Here is a 16,512-nt window from a genome sequence, read left to right on the forward strand (position 1 = left end):
CTCGGGGCCTACCAGACCAGCAATGGGAAACAGTGCTTCCGGATGCATTGCACTCTATACGGTCCCTGCTTTCTACAGCCACAAATACTACACCTCATGAGCAGTTCTTTGGATTCCAGCGTCGCTCATCTCATGGGACATCACTCCCGTCATGGCTAACTACTCCTGGACCTGTATTACTCCGAAGATACGTTCGGATGTCTAAAAATGACCCTCTCGTAGACGAGGTCGAACTAACTGATGCCAACCCCACCTATGCAAACATACGATATTCCGACAGCCGAGAATCTACCGTATCATTACGGGATCTGGCTCCCTGCCCACCAGGACCTAGTGGGACATCGGGTGATGGCATTTCACCAGGAAACTCTTGGGACCTATCGGGTACCCCTCTCCAGGATCCTGATCGGACACCAACTAGCTTGGTGCCGGTAGAACCCCGTACTCAAGGTTGCGACCCTCCCAGTACCGCGCATGAAAGTACTGATCCGCCACAGCCCAGCTCTGCACCTCCCTCTGAACAGAGGCAGTCCGACTTTGAACCTATTGGGGCTCGTACTCGAAGCCATGATCTCCCCGACCCTTCACAGGGCAATCCAGGCCACACAGACTCTGACCAATGGCCAACCGCATGTAAGCGGGCCAGCGACCCTCTACGACGGGAATCCAAACGGGTGCGACTCTTCCTTGTTCGGCGGCTGCAGACCAAAAGGTAGACCACAGCCTCCTAATCCTGCAGGAGGGAAGAATGTGATAATAATAATAACTTCCGGGAAGTTATTTCATCACTTCCTGTGAACTATGAACTGTGTACATACCTCACTTCCTGTCATATGTCACTACCTGTTGGACTGGTATAAATACTGGACTGTTCAGTATTGTAAGAGGCTTCTACCAGAGGCATGGTAAAGACCTCTCTTGTATATAGTGTGTTTATAAGTTACTTAAAGCTTACTTTAAAGTTACTTGATGGTAAGACTCCTTTTTCTTACATCAAAGGGGTCAGCCATTTAGGACTGAGATGAGGAGAAATTTCTTCACTCAAAGGGTTGTGAATCTTTGGAATTCTCTACCCCAGAGAGCTTTGGATGCTCAGTCGTTGAATATATTCAAGAGAGAGGTCGATAAATTTTTGGGAAATAAGGAAATTAAGGGAGATGGGGATAGTGCAGGAGGGTGGAGTTGAGGTAGAAGATCAGCCATGATCTAGTTAAATGGCAGAGCAGGTTTGAAAGGCCAAATGGCCTATTCCAGCTCCTATTTGTTATGTTCTTATGAAGTCTGAAATCTAAACAGAATATGCTGCAAACACAGGCCTCACCCACATTTCATGTCACCTGTAAGGGGTTTTAGATCACAGAGGTTTCTCTCTCTAGAGGCCTCTCTCTCTTGCACAGTAAAACCTTGAGTGGTTCGACCCACTCACCCCTTAGGTTCTAGACACTGGACTTTGAGGCAGGAACTACAATGTAGAGAATACTCTATATGCCAGGTTTAATGGAAACGAAATGAAATTTTATTACATGGAGAAAAACAAATCAAATGCAAGTCAATAAAAGGTACATGGGAGGGAAAAACAAATCAAAACACAGTGCTAACTAAGGTACATACAGGCATGTTATACTTCACAAAAGTCATCATGAAATGGGGAAACGCACGGAATATCGAGGGACAACAACTCATTGTTAAATTATACCCAAAATGCCCACCCCCTTAAACCTATCTAGATCCGATTATGAAGGGCCAGAAACATGCTCACCAATCCAGTCAAAAGTATAAGGTTTTGAAAGGTCTGCGTTTTGCTCCTCTCAGGCGCCCAGTCTTCACATGGTCAATGCTGCGGGCTGCGATGCTTTCTCTACTCCCTCGAGGTGAAGGTCACGGACAGGCTGGATGTCATCAGGCCTGGACGTCGGTGTGAGGAGAGACCACCTGTTTGACCATTGTCATGTAGGTTTCTTAGGACTACGGTCCTTGGTCTCGTCAACGGCCCGGGGTTCGTCGATGATCTCCCAATGGTTACCCCGGGGCGGGACGCAGGCTCGAATCACCTTCTTGGCTGGTCTCCGGATCGCTGAAGCAAAGCTGGAAGCTCCTGATACTGAAAAAAAGCAAAGCTGCTGATCGCTACCCCGGGGTCTCCAATTAAACTTCTCAAAAGAGGCCCTTATCTTCCCGCCATCAAGGTTAGTCTTTGTTTAATTTTTGGCGGGCTTGTAGCACAGCGGGATAGTTATTATATTTAAAGTACTTTCGGGATGGCCGGTAAAGGGCCATCTCTGGTCTGGAATGACCTTGTATTGTTTTGAATGTCTTCTTGATGTCTTTAACGGGTCTTTGATGCTCCCCCTATGAATATGAAACTGTTTCCCTTTGTCTGGGTAAACATTTAGATGGCCTTTATCTACAGGCCGATCTGACTGGATCTGCATCCAATCCATATGTATGGGGTTCTGTCTGGTTTCATTTTCACCGAAACGGTCTTCCAGAACTTACTGTGGGCTGAATCCACAAAGGCTCTCTGAGGGCTGCAGGAACCATTTTAAAGTGTCCCAATAAGTCGGTCACAGGGTCTGGCGGCCATTTTGTATGCCCCTTTTCCTAGGCTTCTTTTAAAACAGTCTTTAAAATTAAGGCCTCTTCTGCCAATAGACCCTTATGGAACACTGTTTAATTTTGCGAATCTTACACACCTCTCACTGCAATATTTTTTAATTTCTTTCCAATTTCTACCAAATCTTGCCTCTTTTCCTTATGCAAATCTTTCCCATGCATTCTCCCTATCTTAGCTGGCTACACTCTCTTTGCTTCTCTTAATGTCCTTTCATTGCCTCACTGACAGGATCTTGTACAATCTAACAGGTTCTCCCTTTACTACAGAGCAGTTTTCAGTTCATTGAATGCAGGGACGTTCTCTCTGATTAAACTATCTGTGGTTTGTTTGTCTCTTTATTCTGCCCTGCAAGGAGTTTTACTTATCTTCCAGTCTTCAGTTCCGAAGTAGGATGTAACTAAACCACGAGTCTGTTTTTTGAATGCAGCCTGATAAAAGCATAACATTCGATAAATACATATATTTCAGAATTCCAACACTCAGTTTTTTTTCTTTTACTTTTATTTGTCCCTTTATTCACTGACATTGAGAGGAATGTTTCATCATCCTTACAGGTAACTGCAGTAATCATGTTTATTTTTAAACCATTCTTTTGGTGAATGTTCTTGTGCTAGTTATAGTTTGGGCTTTCCATTACCCTCTTTATTGGTGTGAACATCAAAGTGCAGTTTCCATAAGCAGACTGTGTGTTCTGTGCAGAGCTCAGAGACTTCTTGGACTCAGACCAGGTATCAGCCGTGGCTCAGTGGTTGCACTCTCACCTCTGAGTCAGAAGGTCATGGGTTCAAGTCCCAACTCCAGAGACTTGAGCACAAAATCCAGGCTGACATTCCAGTGCAGTACTGAGGGAGTGCTGCAGTGTCGGATAAGACATTAAACCGAGGTCCCGTCTGCTCTCTCAGCTGGATATGAATTTCAATCTACAGCACAACACTAGAGATGTTGGGGGTACACCAGGAGACCCTGAGAAGGGAGAGATGTAGCTTTTTGAAGGAAAAGCTACACAGAGATTTGCTTATTGGGAAAAGAGTCATAGAGAAAATTGATAGACAAGTCAAGGAATCCCAGAATGCTGAATGACAGAATCAGGCCATGTCCGTGCCTGTGTCTTTTATTTCGATGTGAGGGGCTGGATTCTCGCCAGTTGCTGGTTTAGCCCACGTGTCTCTGCCACTAACACACTGATGTCCTGGGGCCCTAATTATTCAAACAGGGCGAGTTAGGAGCAGTGATAGTGCTCCTCATTGAGAGACTGAGTTAGCAGGGAGGGAATAGAGCACTGTTGCAGCCTGTTAATTAAAAGACAGGTGACAAAGTGGGCTTAATGTTCAATATTAGATATGGGACATCACACACTAGCTCCACATCAATCAAATTAAAGCATTACTTGTTCATGATACTCAGCAGGTTTTCATTTGGGGCTTTGATATGTATTCAATCAATTGCTCCTTGTACCTGTGGAAACACTGCCAGTCTGTAGCACTGGACAGCTCGTCCTCATTGTTTTTCTGGTGCCATTGGGAAGAAAATGAAGTGAATGGCCTTCTTGGTCATCAACCCTGGTGAGCGAGTATCCCCCCTGCCCCAATATAATGGTGGTGGGATTAATTAGGGTTCAGTTTGGGGCTTAAGTTGGGGAAAATAGAGTGGAAGGATTGACCACCCATATTGTGGTGGAGCAGGCTCTGGGTGGACATTCAGGAAAGGCAGTTTTGTGTTGAGGACAATTGTGGTGTAATTTTTAACCGTCAGAGTTGAGGCAGTAGCACTTATTGCCTGTTTAACTCAGATTAGTGACCCACAATGGGAGGTGAATCATAAATTTCTCATCTCCCATCTAAATTTTTTGCCAATGATTTTAAATCTATGACCTATGGTTATTGACCATTATTAAATTATAGGCCAATCCAGACAAACAAATTCCACTGTTCCACTCACTCCCCCTACACTTTAATATGCTTCTTTTCAAGCAATTATCTAATTTCCTTTTAAAGAATTTATTGACTCAATTTCCCCTGTCCCTGGTGTCCAGTGTTGCTGAAGACATGGGGGGTATTTAACATTTAAAAGGTTAAATTCCCAAATGTAATAAGGACATAAGAAATAGGAGCAGGAGTCGGCCATACAGCCCTTCAAGCCTGCTCTGCCAGTCAATAAGATCATGGCTGATCTTCGACCTCAACTCCACTTTCCTGCCCGATCCCCATATCACTTGATTCCCCTAGAGTCCAAAAATCATTCTATCTCAGCCTTGAATATACTCAACGACTCAGCATCCACAGCCCTTTCGGGTGGAGAATTCCAAAGATTCACAACCCTCTGAGTGAAGACATCTTATATGTTTCAATGAGATCACTTCTCATTCTTCTAAACTCCAGAGAGTATAGTCCCAATCTACTCAATCTCTCCTCATAGAACAACCCTCTCATCCCAGGGAGCAATCAAGTGAACCTTCGTTGCACTGCCTCTAAGGCATGTATGTCCTTTCTCAGATAAAGGAGACCAGAACTGTGCACAGTGCTCCAGGTGTGGTCTCACCAAAGCCCTGTACAATTGTAGTAAGATTTCCTTACTCTTGTACTCCAATCCCCTTGTAATAAAGGCCAACATGCCATTTGCCTTCCTAATTGCTAGCTGTACCTTCATGCTAACTTTCTGTGTTTCCTGTACGAGGACACCCAAATCGCTCTGAACACCAACATTTAATAGATTATCTCCATTTAAAAAATATTCTGTTTTTCTATTCTTCCTACCAAAGGGAATATCCTCACATTTCCCATTTCAGATTCCATCTGCCACCTTATTACCCACTCACTTAACCTGTCTATATCCCTTTGCAGACTCTTTGTGTCCTCCACATAGCTTACTTTCCCACCTAGCTTTGTATCGTCAACAAACTTGGATACGTCACACTCGGTCCCTTCATCTAAGTCATTAGATGACCCAAGCACTGATCCTTTCAGCACCCCACCAGTCACAGTCTGTCAACCGGAAAATGACCCATTTATCGCTGATTGATCGTGAGCTTTCAGAAAACCGGCCTCCAGCAGCAGCAGTTTTCAGTTTTCAAATGTAGCTCCTCATGTCCCTTACATTTCTGACCAGTCTACTCTCACCTAAAGTTGGCTCCCTATTCAAGCGGGAAATAGTATTGGCATCGACTCACAATATGGAAATACCCAAGACTCCAGGATTTGGGACAGGGACACTTCCATGGGGCAGACAGAAGTTCAGCACAGCCCACATCTGCCCTGAAAACGCACCTGCTGGAATTTCTGCTAATTATTCAGCAAAAATGTCAAATGGAAGCTGATCTGACAATTATGTATTGTAACAGAAAACCGACAAGTAAAATCTAGTCAGTTACAAACACAATTCGATATTTATTATAAAAAGACAGGTCTCTTCTACTAATAGAGAGCTGTTTAATAGCTGGTGTCAGGAAGCTCACACCCACCTGTATTAATCACCGTCAGCATCTTTCTCCACACTCTGTACTGCAGTGACCCAATGTACTTCCCCACATTTATTAAAGGGTAAACCTTCTGCGGCTCTGGGAGAGTTCGCTTCGCTCTGGAACAGGAGATAAAGGTCAGTGTTGGGTCATTCCAGGGTGGGCAAGAGATGTTAGAAATTAAAATATCGACTCAAATCAAGGGTGTCAATTATACCTTTTCTCAGTTTCCGGAAATTCCTGCGGAACAAGAACAATTATTCCTATTTGTGTTTAGAGAACATTTTATCACAAAAAGAAAGTAACTGAGTGGATTCCACAGAAAAGTACATTCTAAATATGGCAAGTTATTGGACTGCCTCTTCCTGTCCTCACTGTACTGTGAGTTACTCCACAACATTACAACTGACTCGATCTGACTGCACAACACAACTCACAGAGCTACAATCCAATTGTAAAATCCTGAAGTCTCAAATTCTGAGAATTAAAATATTATTGAAAGAGAGTCACTTTAATCTATTCAAGTTGTAACTTGCATGTGTCCTTTGCCCAAAGGAGATGAATGTATCTGTGAATCTATACCAGTGTTGTCCAATAGAAATGGCTGACTAACCACAGGTGTGACCAGAGAGACACCGTTTTAACCACGTGAACTAATTCAGTCGAAAACACCTTACACACTCTCACAATATAGGTACTTCACATGTATATTTACTGAACAAACATCTTTCACCAATCAGTAATCACAGAAGTAAAGCACACACAACAATCACAAAACACTGGCACACTCTGCTTCTCGTCTTACCATTTTACCATCAGATGCACAAAGAGGTTAAAGTAGACTTGCTTAATGCGTGTGAATATAACTATTGAACTATTGGGAGAAAGCTCTGCCTATCTGTGTATCTAACCCAGTGCAGAGCTCTCTCCCGGACAGAGTCAGTACAGTTCCAGCCAGGCAGGAGCCAAGTAATGTGAACACGGTCCTGTCTGGCTGATCCCGGACTGTAGTTGTCGCTCTCTGACTAGCAGCTGCAGTGTAAATGCACTCTCGGGGGAGAATGGTCTGACCGTTCTAAGGGGTTTCTTATTCTGTATGAAGTTTATTTTCCTCAATGTTTGATTTGATGGAACTATTGTAAGGTTCTCAAAATTCCCCCATTCCCCCAAGGTTATTAATAAAAGGGACCCTGCATGGACCATTTAAAAAGGGTACACAAAAGATGGCGTCCGCACCTCGTGACCAAAAGCCTGTAAGATTTTACAAGCTTGGACTCTGCAGCACAGAACAGGCAGTTTTGGGAAATCGAAACTTAAAATGCATTTCTGCGAAAAGGACTTTGTGTTTTAAAAGCCAGACAGCTAGGCAAACATTGCATATGCATTTTCGTCAGATCGAAACAGAGCAACCCAGTTAGGCCTAAGCATAAGGCCATTAGTTTGTCCGCATAAATAACCGGAAACAGCTCAAGGAAGCTGTTAAGTCCGTGAATGATTGAGACACGGACCAGCAGGAGTGAAAACAAACAAGTCTTTACTGGTGGAAGTCTATAGTGAAACTAAACAACAGAGGCTCTCTAGCACCTTTTATACAGGGGTGGTCACTGCCGGTACTGCAGTCTGAGACCAGTTATTCTCTTAAAGGTACATACACAACAATTCCTCCCCTTTTAGATAAACAGTACATAACATTCATTTAACAACTAAATGATAATGAATTACAATCACAATTACTGTTGCTAGATACATTGGTTAAGTTTAAGCAATTATAAGTTCAGTCTTTGAGGAGGCTTCCTGATTCTGTCTGGATAACGCCTCTTTGGGGTATGAGGTTCTTCTGGCAATGTTGCGTCGGGATCAATGTCTTTGTTTGGTTCATCTGCTTCCAATATTACCGGTACCGCGGTAGCTGCAATTGGAACGTCAATTTCATTACCAGGTGTATCAGATCGTGGTGTGGAGTTGACGTTTTCCAGTGACTCTAGAATCTGGTCAGCATGGTGTCTTACAATGCTCTCCCCAACGTCCACGGTATACATGAGAGGTCCTTGTCGTGTACAAATCGTTCCTGGCTGCCATTTCTCAGTGCGGTAGTCCCGGGCCAAAACTGGTTGACCTATCTTAAAACTCCTGGTCGGCCTTTCATTCATATTCTGAAACTGCCTGTTCTCCACATCTCTTCGGACGTTTGGCTTAACCAAATCCAAGCGGCATCGTAGTCTTTGATTGAAGAACATCATGGCTGGAGTTTGGTTGGTAACCGCACGTGTCGCATTCCGGTAGGCAAACAAGAAGTTGTCCACCTTGTGCTGTAGGGGTATATCTTCATTACACATTGCCTTGATAGCCTTCTTGAATGTTTGGACAAACCTCTCGGCCAATCCATTAGTGGCTGGATGATATGGGGCAGATGTGTAATGCTTAACGCCATTGTTCTTTAAGAACCTCCGGAACTCTTCAGACACAAATTGTGGTCCATTGTCAGAGCAAATCTGTTCAGGCAGCCCATTCCTGGTGAATATGGTTCGCAAAACTGTGATAGTTTTTCCGTGGTGGTTGAGGACATTTTTATTACCTCTGGCCACTTTGAATGTGCATCCACCGCAATTAAAAACATCGAGTCCATGAAGGGACCAGCAAAATCAATGTGCACCCATTGCCATGGAGATGAGGGCCACTCCCATGGATGCAGAGGAGCTTGCGGTGGGGCGTTTTGGACCTTCTGGCATCCTGCACAGCTCTTGGTCATCTCTTCGATTTCTCTATCGATTCCCGGCCACCACACAAACGCTCTGGCTAAGCTCTTCATTTTTACCCCACCCAGATGACCCTCATGAAGCTCATTGAGTACTCTATCCATCAACTTAGGTGGAATTACTACTCTGGATCCACACATCAAGGTTCCTCTGCACACTGACAGCTGTTCTCTTCTCGGCGAGAATGCTGGCAGCAGTGGTTCGCCATGTGCTGGCCATCCCTTCACCATTAAATCATAGACCCGTGATAGTGTCGGGTCATTCCGTGTTTCCTTTTCTATGTTTGCATTCGTCACAGGGAGACATTCGACTATGGTCGAGTGGAATAACTCCATTGGATCCACTGCAAGGTCTTCTTCTTCCAACGTCGGCAACGGTAGGCGTGACAATCCATCAGCATTTCCATGCTGTTTAGTTCCTTTGTACTCGATGTCATATTGGCGTGCCCCTAGGAAAAGGGACCATCTCTGCAGCCGTTGTGCCGTCATTATCGGTATGCCCTTCTGAGGGTTGAAAATGGAGACAAGAGGTTGATGATCGGTTAGTAGAGTAAATTTTTGACCATGCAGATAGTGATTGAACTTCTTCACCCCCCACACTAGGCTGAGGGCCTCTCTGTCAATCTGGGCGTAGTTACGCTCGGCAGAAGTTAACGAGCGTGACGCAAAAGCTATCGGCCTCTCTAAACCATCAAGGAATTTATGTGACAGTACCGCCCCAATGCCGTAGGGAGACGCATCACACGCCAGCCTGATTGGCAGTGCTGGGTTGTAGTGAGCCAATAATTCCCTTGAAGTGATTAAGTGCTTACTCTTCTGAAAAGCACGCTTACAATCATCGTTCCATTCCCATGCTACCCCCGTTCGTAGCAGGGTGTTCAGTGGGTGCAGAATTGTCGACAAATTCGGCAAAAACTTATGATAGTAATTCAACAACCCGAGGAATGACCTCAGTTGCGACACATTTTCAGGTGCTGGTGCCTTAACAACCGCATCAATTTTGTCAGGGGACTTATGTAACCCCTCTTCATCAATCACGTGGCCACAATACGATATCTGTTTCTTAAAAAATTCTCACTTGGGGCGGTTGGCTCGCAGCCCATGTTCCCGTAGTCTAGTGAGCACCTGTTCTAGGTTGGTAAGGTGTTCACTGTCATCTTCACCTGTTGCAAGGATGTCGTCCAAGTAACACTGAGTCCCCAGAATCCCTTGCAGGACATGTTCCATCGCTCTTTGCCATATCGCCGGAGCCGATGCTACTCCGAATGCCAATCGATGATACTGGTAAAGACCTTTGTGAGTGTTTATCGTGAGATACTTCCTAGAGGACTCTTCAACCTCCATCTGCAAATATGCTTGTGCTAGGTCAATTTTTGTAAAACGCTTCCCTCCAGACAGTGAGGCGAAGATGTCTTCTATCCTTGGAAGAGGATATTGTACTGTGTGAAGGACAGAGTTCACCGTCACCTTGAAATCCCCACAGATGCGAATCTTCCTTGGCTCTCCGGACTTATTGCTTAACGTTTTCTTCATGGCAGGAACGATGGGTGTCGCCCACTCACTCCAGTCGACCTTAGACAACACGCCCGCCTTCTCCAGATTCTCCAGCTCTGCCTCGACGGCTGGGCGAATTGCATATGGTACCGGTATTGCTTTGAAAAACTTGGGAACTGCATTATCTTCTATTTTTATCGAGGCGGTTACGCCTTTAAGCGTGCCCAGTTCTTGTTGAAATACCTCTTTGGCATTAGCTAAGATTGTTGACAATTGTCCAGGAGTGACGTCTTCATCTTTTTTACCGTCCACCGTCATTGCATGAATGGAATGCCAATCTAAGTTTATCTTCCTGATCCATTCCCATCCCAATAATGGTGGTCCACCATTTGGCAGTATGTAGAGATACAATTTCCGTATTTTCTTGCCATTGTATTCGACAGGCACCCTTATTTTTCCTCTGGGGTATACTTTTTGCCCCGTATACATCGTCAAGATGATGGATGTCTCTCTCAAGGGTATGTGTGAAAATAGCCACTCGTAGTCTTGTCGATTCATGACGGTTAGCGCTGATCCTGTATCCAATTCCATTTTAACTTGGGACCCTGCTATCGTGAGGGTGACCCAAATGGTTCGGTGATCCTCTTTTGCGATTACATTGTGGAGTTTGAGACAGCTTAGTCTCCTGTTTCTGGATTCACTATCGCTCATCTGGTCTTCGGAACTACTGTCTGTCATCTTTTGTACTTTCTTGTACGGTTCCTTAGTAGCCTTTTTGTTGTCGCTGGTCTTCTTCCCAGACCTGCAAACTCGTGCAATGTGTCCAATCTTCCCGCATTGTCTGCACATTTTGTCTTTGGACCAGCAGTCCTTCTGGTCATGGTTAGTTCTGCCGCAGCGATAACATTTTGCAAATCCCCATGTCATTTCGTGGGTGCCGTATTCCTGTGGTTGTTTTTGAATTTCTGCAGCTCCCCTGGCTGCTGCTTCATACGATACTGCCACGCTGAAAGCCTTATCTAGCGTCAGCTCTTTTTCTGAGAGTAACTTCTTCTGTGTTCCTTCACTCAGGAGTCCACAGACAAATTTGTCCCGTAGGGTATCTGCCAGTCCTGCTCCGAACTGGCAGTGCTTTGATAGCTTGCGTAGTTCCGTAAGATACTCAGCATTGCTCTCATCTTTGTGCTGAGTTCTCCTGTAGAATTTAAATCTTTCTGCTATCAACAGCGGTGCAGGGTTTAAGTGTTCCTGTAGGACAGCAACAATTTCGTTAAAACTCTTCACCTTCGGTTTGGCTGGAGTAATCAGGTCCCGCAATAGGCCGTCCATTCTAGCACCCATTAAGTTTAGCAATATCGATGCCTTTTTCCCCTCCGCTATTTCGTTTGCCTCGAAATATACCTCGACTCTTTCCACATACGTGGTCCAGTCCTCTAATGTATTATCAAAAGCAGTGATACAGCCAGTCTTCGGCATCTTGCAAATCTAAAATGGTGCCTCCCGCGCTTTGCCATCTTCCCCGATTTAACAAAATGGCGCCTCCCGCGCTTTGTCTTCTTCCCCGCTGTTGTTAGCGCTGCTTTCCACGGTTTCTTGCGTGTTAAATATTGATTCTTTTTCTTTTATTATTTTCCCGTCGTGGAGCGGACCCTCTGGGACACTTCCCTCCCTCTTCTTAGGTCCGAACGCTGCCCGGCTTCGAAGCACTGGCCACGCCCTGTGTGCTCCACCCTCTCTCTCTCTCTTTGCTTCCTGACTCGCTGCCCGGCCCCGTTGAAAAGCCACCTGATCGAGCTTCAGCCTGCCGCAGCCCAGGAAGGATCAGAGCACTACCTGCCACCAGCCCGATTAGCTGGGAAACCACAGACCGAGGAACCCAGCCTGGCTCTGGACAGTCTCTCCTGCAAGTTTTCAAACCGATGATTGACGGTCGACGTCCGTTTCCCGAGTTTCTTTGGACTCTATTTTTTTTTCTTTCTTCTGGCTCTGACCTTCAACAACATCATCTGAGGTGCTGCCGAGTTGCAGGTAAGTTCATTTCTTACTCGTCGCCAGTGTTAAGTCCGTGAATGATTGAGACATGGACCAGCAGGAGTGAAAACAAACAAGTCTTTATTGGTGGAAGTCTATAGTGAAACTAAACAACAGAGGCTCTCGAGCGCCTTTTATACAGGGGTGGTCACTGCTGGTACCGCAGTCTGAGACCAGTTATTCTCTTAAAGGTACATACACAACAGAAGCCACCAAAGCTGCACAGGCCAATTAAAATGCATTAATGACAATACAGCTCAGACATCGGGGCTATTAGGTGCGATAAATGGCCATCTAAAGTCAGTTAGTTTAGATTGGTATAATCGTTTAAAACAGCCCGCCAAAAGTCAAACAATAGACTGACCTGATTTGACACGCAGACAAGGGTTTTCCTATGGGAGTATAAGTATAGGCCCATTGATAGCCACATTGCTCTAGGCATTTGCCGCTTCTTCTGTTGCTTCGTCTTGCTTGCTGGCTTGCTAGCGCTCCTGCGCTTGCCACCTAGCCACTGCCCATGGCTCTTCCCCAAATCCATCAGGGACGCCGGCACAGCAGCAGACAAACGCGGGCAGGCCAGGCCAGGCGAGACGATGAGATGAGACGAGATGAGACGAGACAAGGCAAGATGAGATTAAATCAGATGAAATGATTTCGAAGAAGATTGAAGAACGCTTCGAATAATCCGGCCTTCAATTCAGCTTACGTCTGACTATCTTCATGCAATATTCAACCACCACCCAAAGAAGAAGAACCATCATCCCTGCGAAGTAAAGTACCCAAGCAAAGACTTTAATCTCGGGGTACTTTACCGGGACAATGCCCTTGCCCGCGCCCTGAGACCACGTGATGACGGCAAGCTCCAGAGAGCACAAAGAGCGAACCCCAAAACCCCACAACCATTATAACTCAGCAGATTCTGACTTGGTGAGCATGAATTCCTGGCCCCTCATAGCTTAATCTAGTTAGGCATTATAGGTGGGATAAGGATTAAGGGATTTTGTTAATGTATGTTGTTCCCTCGATGCACCATGTGTTCCCCATTCCCATTTGAATATATTCTTTTGATAAGCCTGTAACTACCTAGTGAATTTTTCCAGTATTTGTAATTCTTATTTCTGTTTTAATAAAATCTATCCTGGTTTTCTCACATCCAAACCACTTGTCTACTCGTTTTTCTGTATCGGCGCCTGTACCTAAGTCCGGTGTCGAGAACCCAGGGGTGTGGGAGCGATTCGAACCGCTCACAGGCAGTCAGGGACATAACTGACTGGGCACACGCCACCCCCTACAGAAAATGGCGACCGCGGCAGGACACCGGCAACAGGGTTGTGATACAGTAGACAATGGTTCAAAGGAGCAAACCATGATGGAGGAAAGGATTTCTGATTATGTGTTCAGCAAGGTGAATATCACTAAGAAGTAGATCACCACTCTGTTAAGGGCTGGCCGTCCGGTAGATGCAGCAGCTAAGTGGACAGATGGAAAGGAACACAAGAAGTCCTTAGAGAAGGCAGTCTGGCTGATGTGTTTCAAAAAGCAGGTCTAGCTTTTGGACAGGCTCGTTGCAGCACAGGCAGCTGAGTTAAAGGAGTCAGCCCTGGAGATCCAGGATAAGGCTCTAGCCGGGGAGAAGTTATTGGTAACATTGCAGGCCTTAAATCAGGAGAGAGTGTATTTAATGGGAGAACACAAGGCCCAGTTGGAATACCTACGGTGCCAAGTAACTGAAGCCAAGGGAAATGAGTTAAGGTTGGGGGAAAAGAACGCCCGCTTGGCAAGGCAAGTTAGGGAACAGGAAGAGAAAGTGCAGGAGGTAAAGGCAGCTTACAAGCTAGCGAGCGAACAGGGGTTTGAGGAGGCAGACCACGGCCCCTGTAAAGAGCGGATAGAAAATCTGAGCCTGCACCTTAGGAAGGCAAAAGGCATGGTGTGCCTCATAAGCCCAAAGGCAGGTCAGGCGGATTTTATGGGGAACGAGGGGAGGACGGTTCCAACGTCACCGGTAGTGCCCAGGGATGACCCGGTTGAGGGACAGGAGGTCTCACGACCACCAGCCGTAGCGCCAGGTTTTAGCGAGGTCTGGCAGCAAGGGGGGCTGGAGCCAGAGGTGGGAGCGGAGGTGGAGCAACCCCCACCAGAGAGGTCAGAGCCGGGACCGATCTGCCCAGCACGGCACCGGAGGTTCGGCCCACCCGCCAATGGTGACGATGAGGGACCCCTCCAAAACCATTTCGTATTACCCTATAGCACCCAACAGCTTAGGGCTATGGTCAACCATATCCCGAAGCTGTCCGAAAGGGAGACCCCTCGATCCACTTCAGGGACATAGAGCAGGCAGCCAGCATCAATGACTGCGATGGCGCTGAGCAGGCCAAGATGCTGCTATTCTACCTGGAGAGTAGTCTCCTCCCATCCCACTCTGATGAGTGTAAGAGGGGGCAGAGCAGGTATGAGGAGCTCAAAGATGCGGTTCTGGAGGCCATGGGGATGAATGAGGGAAGTCCTTCCTCCCGTGTGGAGAAGACGGTCCAGCTAGCAGGGGAAACTGTAAGAGTTTCGCAAAATTCCCCTGAAAACAAGAGAAACATTGGTCCACATCGTGGATGAAGATTTATGTGTTTTTGAATTGCCTCTGGGTCAGATCAATGTTTTGAAGCATGCTCAGAGCCACGAAAGACTGCTGGACTGGACTACAACGGAGTCGAGGAAATTCGTGGAAGTATTCACACACATTGAGAAGGAACATCTTTTAAGGCTTGTGCTTTTGAGCCCGGTCAAACACAGAGGTTTACAGCTTGTAATGTGTTTGTGTGAAAGACCTGGCAATCAAACCAGGGAGGTCAGGAGTTGCCTACTTGACCCGAGGTCGATTATGGCTGGCTATGTTTAAACAAGCAATTCAGCAACCAATCACAGTCCTTTTGTTTGTGTACTGGATCCCAGACAGAGCGGCAGCAGCAACAGGTATAAAAGATAGCTACTGAGAAGCTATCGGGTCTCTTTTTTTTACTTCGCTGGATCACAGGTGAGCAGAGTGTTCTGACTCCTCAAACAAGACAACCTAGCAAGGAGTTTGGGGTGGTGATTTAAGGGAATTGCTAAGATTGTTTAAATAACATTGTAGCCATTGTATCCCTCGTTTTTGCCATGTGTACCCCCTTGTTATATACTTTTGTTGCATTTACTATGTTCGTGTGGTATAGTTTATATTTGATTATGGTTCTTTAGTTTAATAAATTTTGACTTTGCTCATATCCAAACAAATTGTCCGCTTTAACATCATTAATTGTAAGTCCTCCAGTCAGAACTGAAAGGTGGGGTAGCGATTCGGAACCGCTGTTAAAATTGGTTTACAGTGCAGCAGGCAAAAAGGCTGCTGGCCAGGTATGTTACCATAAACCAGGTAATAGATGCCCCCCCCTACAAATGGCGACCCAGATGGGACTGGAGGCAGTTCTTGATTTGATGAGTGATTTGGATCTGCAGCAAGCATCAGCTCTTCTCTTTCTTGGTTTCAGTCTGTGGGCAGTCCTGTGGAAGGTAGTGGCAGCATGTAGGCTGACCTATCGGGGTATAGGTGGCTGGGTTAGGAAGGGTCAGAGGAGAGAGCAGGAGGAGGTTAAGGAGGCCAAGAGTCAGGAGTCCCAGTTTGAGAAATGCCAGGCGGGGGTAGAACGCCTCATGAGAGAGGTGAATGAGGCCAGAGCTAGTGGTATGAGGGTGTGGGAAGAAAATGCACGCCTCACACTAGAGGTCACGAAATGCCAGGCATTTATAGAACGCCTTGTGCAGGGGATCGCTGAGGCCAGGGAAAATGAGATGAGACTGCGGGAAGAGAATGCCCGGTTTAGTGAAACAGATCATGGCCCCTGTAGGGCAGAGATAGAAAGCTTTAACATGGCTTTAAAAGCAGCAAGGGGAATGGTTTGCCTGATCAGCCCGAAGGCAGGTCAGCCGGATTTTACTGGCAGCCCAAGTAGAACCATCCCACAGGCAGCACCCAGAACGGTGCTGGATAGGGAGTTAGATAAACCTGGGGCTCCATATCAGAAAGAGAGGTGCCAGGAGGGGATCCATCCCTCCCAGAACAAGGTCACTTGTTACAAGTGCGGGGAGGAGGGCCACTGGCGCAGGGATTGTAAAAAGCCTGGGAGAGATGAT

General features: G+C 46.2%; 1 pseudogene across 1 annotated transcript in view; it reads right to left on the reverse strand.

Annotated features, from left to right (window-relative positions):
- Window positions 1-16,512, reverse strand: part of LOC147095980 (zinc-binding protein A33-like) — a 94,266-nt pseudogene that overhangs the window by 54,750 nt on the left and 23,004 nt on the right. The window contains exons 4-5 of the transcript XR_015074843.1: window positions 6,286-6,308; window positions 6,072-6,187 (exon numbers count right to left, since the gene is read on the reverse strand). The product of XR_015074843.1 is annotated as a zinc-binding protein A33-like (transcript). The remainder of the gene's footprint in view (window positions 1-6,071; window positions 6,188-6,285; window positions 6,309-16,512) is intronic.

The sequence above is a fragment of the Somniosus microcephalus genome, unplaced genomic scaffold, assembly GCF_052327205.1.
Source record: "Somniosus microcephalus isolate GS21.2 unplaced genomic scaffold, FLI_Smic_1.0 unresolved_chr1, whole genome shotgun sequence".
In the NCBI taxonomy this organism is placed as follows: Eukaryota; Metazoa; Chordata; class Chondrichthyes; order Squaliformes; family Somniosidae; genus Somniosus; species Somniosus microcephalus.